The sequence below is a fragment of the Alexandromys fortis genome, unplaced genomic scaffold (genome assembly GCF_014885135.2).
Source record: "Alexandromys fortis isolate MF-2015 unplaced genomic scaffold, M_Fortis_MF-2015_v1.1 scaffold_50, whole genome shotgun sequence".
Lineage (NCBI taxonomy): Eukaryota > Metazoa > Chordata > Mammalia > Rodentia > Cricetidae > Alexandromys > Alexandromys fortis.
The window spans coordinates 4,009,166-4,015,523 of NW_026067932.1; positions in this window are offsets into that span (position 1 = coordinate 4,009,166).

Here is a 6,358-nt window from a genome sequence, read left to right on the forward strand (position 1 = left end):
AGAGGAGTAGGGGGAGGGGGAGAAAGGTGGGAGGAGGGGGAGGGAAATGGGAGGCTGGGAGGAGGCGGAAACTTTTTTTCCTTTTCTCAATAAAAAATAAAATAAAGAGAAGGAAACAAAAAAAAAGAGTCAGTGTAATCTTGGGGGCGAAAAGTCACATGACTTCCTGAGTCAACATATATATCACAGCAAAAGAAAAACCTTAAAAAAAATGACAGAGAGCTATGAGAGAAACAGCAGCTGACTTAAATTTCTTTGAAAGGTGAAGTAGTAATTTCTCTCCCAAAACTGTGGGTCCAGAGCTTTTAGATAAAAAAAAAAAAAAACGATCATTTCTATACACGGAGTGGTAGGGTTCTGTTGCTTTTTGCTTTCTGTTCCCCAAGCAAGGAAGGAAAGAGGCCGAGGGACAGAAAGAACAGAACCGTGGTTTTGTTAGGACACTGGGTGGCAATTGTGACCTCGTCACTAATCACACGAATTAGCTGCGAGAGGTGGGAATTAGCCAGGAGATGTGGGTAAGTGACTCCGTCCCCCTATAATTTCTTTCCTTATTTGCAAAATGATGGGATTGGCCTCTGTTGTTTCTGCCTCTTTCGGATTTAAAATGCTGTGATTTGGGCAGGCGCACTTGTAAAGGGGCTCTCCATTGAGAAAGCCCAGGGACCATGAACAAATCTCTCTGGGCTACTTTTCTACTTTTATGCCAGCTCTACCTAGAATTTTCTAGATTGATATAGCAGCCAGAAGGGCTGAGATGCACACGTAAGAAAGGATTGATTGGCAGGTGGTGAGTGACATAGGAGTCATTTACACCAAAGTCAGGAAGATGTTTTACTCAGCTCCAAGTTCACGAGGCTTCTCTGAGCTCCTGGGATAACTTGCTGCCTCCAGTCCCACAGAAACGACAGACCTAACAAAGTAGCATTCAACCCCATGCAGCTCTGGAGAGCTAGGAAGAGTTGATTGATGGATGTGTGTTAGGCCGTCCTAATATGAGCCCTGAAGTCAACTGCTGTTTCTACTGAGTTGCTTATTCTTTCTAGATCTTCACGCATTGGGGCAAGATCTTTACCTCTCCTATTCCTCAATTTTCATAGCCAGAAAATGGAAAGATTAGAAATGACCTCACAGTGCAGTTGGGAAAATGGAAAGAAATCAAGAGCTTCAACCGTGCCTAACCTATAACGAAATTTTCACACCTCGCCTGTCATTATTATCTTCTGGTGGTATTATAGGTACAATTATAAAATTAACATTGAATATTAAAATAGGTTGGGTTGGACATGGATGATAACACACATTAGGAATTTAAAAAAAAAAACACATTACTCCTCTGTAGATGAAAGAGGCAGACAGCCAGTAAGATAATTAATTACACCACCACAGAGAAACCGAATCAGTCTTTCTTCTCCAGGTTTCTGGCACGAATTGTGTGCCCCAGGTCAAAGCTATGAATTCTGCTCTCTAAATTAACTGGGATATCTGTTGCCAGACATTGCCAAAGTGAGCACTGAGACCATAGAGAGAAAATGACACAATATTCCAGCCTTTGCCTTGGGTTGTAAGCCACATGAAAATGTAATTTATTGTCTGAATTGGGACACAGTCTAGTGAAAGAAAAGCATCATTCATAATCACGCCGGGCCAAGAGGGATAAACTACAGACATCAAAGGTAACTGGGATAAAGTTTTCCCTGGTTACATGGTTGGAAAGTACCAAAGAGAAGCCTGATGGCCATATCGTCTCCCTTCCTATTTAGGAACTGCACTGGTTGCCAAGAAAACAAGGAACTTCAAGAGCCAAAACACTGCCATCACCAAATAGTCCAACCTAATCAGGACATTATAAACATGATAAGGTAAGCAAGAAGTCCCAAACATTTGAGGAAAGCCAACGCTGTGAAAGCCTGATACCACATGGTAGGAAAAAGAGAGTTCCCATAAAGCAACAAAACCAATGCAAGACGCAGGGAGAGCTTCATGGGCTTATTTGTCCCATAAAGCAAAAAAAGGCTGCTATTCCTAAAAGAAGTGACCTAGGTCTAAGGAAGTCTAGGAACGAATTGGCTCTTGCTGGAAATTACCAGACTGAAGAAATGAAAATAATGGATATCCAGTTAAATGTTAACTAATTTTCTGTGTATCATCAAAGAAAAGAAAATTGTTATATAGAATACACTTCCACTTTAAGTATTTTAAAATTATTTTTGTATGTATGTGTGAGTTTATGTGCACCATGTGCATGCAGGAACCCAGGGAAGCCAGAAGAGGGCATTATACTCCCCTGAAACTAGAACTGTGAGTTGCCCTCTGTGGGTCCTGCCAACCAAACCTAGGTCCTCTGCTCTTCACCACTGAGATAGCTCTCCTCTTGTTTTGTTTTATCTGAAATAAGATATTCCATGCTTCTTCCTTTAATTATATTTCCTTTGTCTTTCCTTAATGTTTTGCTAGACTTTCCCTGTTAAATATCTTGTAGTAGGACTGGAGAGATGTCTCAGAGGTTAAGAGCACTAGCTGCTCTTCTAGAGGTCCCGAGTTCAATTCCCAGCAACCACATGGTGGCTCACAACCATCTCTAATGAGATCTGGTACCCTCTTCTGGTGTGTAGGCACACGTGCAGGCAGAACACTGTATACATAATAAACAAACAAACAAATCTTTAAAAAAAAAATTCTTGTAGTAACAGCCCACGTTCCATTTATCTCATCATGGCTATCCAATTGTTTTATTCTTTCGTTCATTGTACATTTGTATATGAGAAAATGTATTCAATGTCAGTATCATGAACCACTACACTGAACATATCTGGCATCTTGGCGAAAACCTGGAGGATTTACTCTTCATCTAGGCTGTTAAATAACACAGGGTCATATTTCATGGCCTAAGTTGATTTTCTAGTCTTCAGGATTATGCTATGATCGATAACATTTAAAAAAAATATCCATTGACAAGTGTGGCCGCAGAAGAGTTAAGAGCACTGACTGCTCTTCCAGAGGACCTGGGTTCAATTCTCAGCACTCACATGGTGGTCCACAACTTTATTTACCTCCAGTTCCAGGGGATCTATTATCCTTTTCTGACCTCCAAAGGCAACCAGACATCCATGAAGAACATAGACATACATGTACACAAAATACTCATATGTGTAAAATAAACAAGATTTACAAAGTTGTTATCAACAAGAAGGTGTTGTCATTCATTTGACTTCCTCTTGGTGCTAGTTAAGGACATAATTGCATTTCATGCTTGGCTGTTAACATACACCAATTTGACTTAGCACCATGGTTTTTGTTTTGTGATGTGGGTTTCCCCTCTGTATACTATGAAAACGTTTTATTGCCATTGGTTAAAAAAGAAGCTGCTTTTGACCAATGGCTAACAGAATATAGCCAGACTTGAAAGATATATAGAGAGAGTAGGTGGAGTCGAGGAGCCGCCATGTCTGCCTAAGGAGACAGATGCCCAGGAACTGAGTCTCGTGATGAAATACAAAATAATGAATATGGGTGAGTTTAAGATGTAGGAGCTAGCTGGCAATATGCCTAAGTGATTGGCCAAGCAGTGTTTCAGTTAATACAGTTTCTGTGTGAACAAACAAGTGGTCTCTGCCTACAGATTGGCCTCACAATGTAGGCAACTATATCCACATAAAACCTGAGAGAGCTTGGAAAGGAATTTTAGACACACACACGCACACACACACACACACACACACACAAACAGAGTTCAGTACAGCTTCTTGATAGCCATATTTTGTATTTTTTTTTTTTTCTGGTGGGCTTTGTTTGCTGGTGGTGAGCAAGGGCTCCACAATGCCTTAAAGAGAAGTCTTCCTGACTAAGCACAGGCAGTGAAGCCTGCTCAGCTTCTTTTTAAGGGAGGGCTTACTGCTTTGTGCTAGTTGCATGAACAGTTCTGGGTCTTTCAGGAGGCTGAGCATTTAAATGGGGTCTGTGAGCAGCGTGTTACAAATTGCTTAATGGTGACACAGACCCGCTGTGACCCTGGAGCTGGGGCAATGTGCAGGGCTCTCAGAGGCGGTGAACATACCTTCACCATATTAAAATGCCAAGAGAGGCAGAGCTAGCATCCAGGGCTGCTGCGACTACACTACTTACCGTTTTAAAATGCTACTTGTCAAAAAAAGGATTTCAGATACACAATGGGACAGAGTCAGACATAAAAGAATTATAAATGAGACACAGTATGGTTTAAAAAAATCTATGTAGGCTTGGGAGAGAGAAGAAAAAAAGATAAAGTCTTTAAAGTGACAGTTTTAAAAGTAATATAAATGAGTGCAGACAGTTATAGATTAAAAGAGTAAAGAAAATAAGTCACATAAAGATGAAAAATACGCAGCGAGTGTATTATTGTGTTTTCTTTGAATTTTTTGAATGCAGAGGGACATTTAGTTCTGGGGACTGCTAAGCTAAACCACCATATATACTTTAAAGGTATCTTGACTTCAAAATTTGGGTTTAAGAATATGCTGCTTTGGCCGGGCAGTGGTGGCGCACACCTTTAATCCCAGCACTCGGGAGGCAGAGGCAGGCGGATCTCTGTGAGTTCGAGGCCAGCCTGGTCTACAAGAGCTAGTGCCAGGACAGGCTCCAAAGCTACAGAGAAACCCTGTCTCGAAAAACAAAACAAAACAAAACAAAACAAAACAAAAAAAAGAATATGCTGCTTTGGAAAAGAGGTTCTTCTTTTGTTTCCACAGGGGATGAGAACCTGTGGATTCCTTCCAGACTAATGTGATTCAGTGGAACAAGAGCCCCATAAACCCCTAAAACTACTTTACCCAATAAAAAGCAGGAACCAGTTTGGAAAGAACTACACTCAAAATCCCAAATATTGTTCATAAATGCTTGTTTGCATTTAAGGGGTAATATGCTATAGAGATGAATACTTTGCATTGATATGTATCTTGGTTTATTGATACAAAAATTTAAGGTCAGTTTTGTTATATGCATATTTCTGCTCTTGATTCAGGTATTGTGTTTGTGCAGCTCATTTAGAAATGTATAATTAAAAAATACAGTTTAATAGATAGTCATCTACAATCCATTGGCAAGTGTTAGTGATGTGTATGCCAAAGTTAGAGGGAATAAAAATCCATTGAGTGGTATCATCTCAACAACATATAATTCAAATAATAAAATAAGCCAGGTGGTGGTGGTATACGCCTCTAATCTCAGCACTCAGGAGGCAGAGGTAGGCGTATCTCAGTGAGTTTGAGGCCAGCCTGGTCTACAGAGCGAGTTCCAGAACAGTCAAGGCTAGAAAAAGAAGCCCTGTCTGAAGAAACCCCTCCCAATTAGAATATATGCAAAAAAAAAAATACACAGAGAACTGGGGAGTGGGGAGCCTCTATGATTATGGTAGAAAACTTCAGACTAACACACCAAAAGTAAGCAAGCCAGTGGGTGATCTCATCAGGATAGAATGATTCACAGGCTTGACTGTGCGAGACAAGACACCCAACTACGTGTGCGGGAGAAACTTAGGCCAACAGGCTAATCATCAACCCATGTAGCCTATGTCTTCCTCTGACCTCTACACCTTTATAATGAAGCAATCAAAACTTAAAACAATGCATCAGCATTTTATCCTGGAAGAAAACAGAAAATGCAGGATGTCACCTTTATGTCTACCCTTTTTGTACTTTTGGAATAAAGGCAGAATTATTATTAATTTTCTTTTGTGACTAATTCAAATGAATCATCTTTGGCCTATCTAGTCAGACAGAAGTGAGTTAGACAGGCGGTATTCAACCTGTACTAGGGCACCCACCCCTATAGGTTTGGAGACAACTTTCAAAAGCAAAAAACAAACAAACAAAAAAAAAAGGCTGGGGACATAGCTCAGTCATGGACAAGGCAAAAGTCAATAAAAAGCCAGGCCTGGTGGTATATGCCTTTAACCCAGCACTCAGGAAGGAGAGGGAGAGGAATAGGAGAATCAAATCATCTTTAGCTATCCAGGAAGTTCTGTGCCAGCCAGAGACCCTCTCTCAGATGAAAAGATAGATGATAGGTAGTAGATACATAGATAGTAGATACATACATACATAGATACATAAATACATAGATACATACATACACGGATAGACAGACAGACAGACAGATAGATACATACATACATACACATGGATACATAGATATGTACATACACACATACATAGATACATTCATACATACATAGATACATGGATACATACATACACAGATAGATACATAGATGCATATATACATACACATGGATACATAGATATGTACATACGTATATACATAGATAGGCAAGTGACAGATAAAGTTAAAAAAGAATATTATGCACAACTTTTCAAATAAG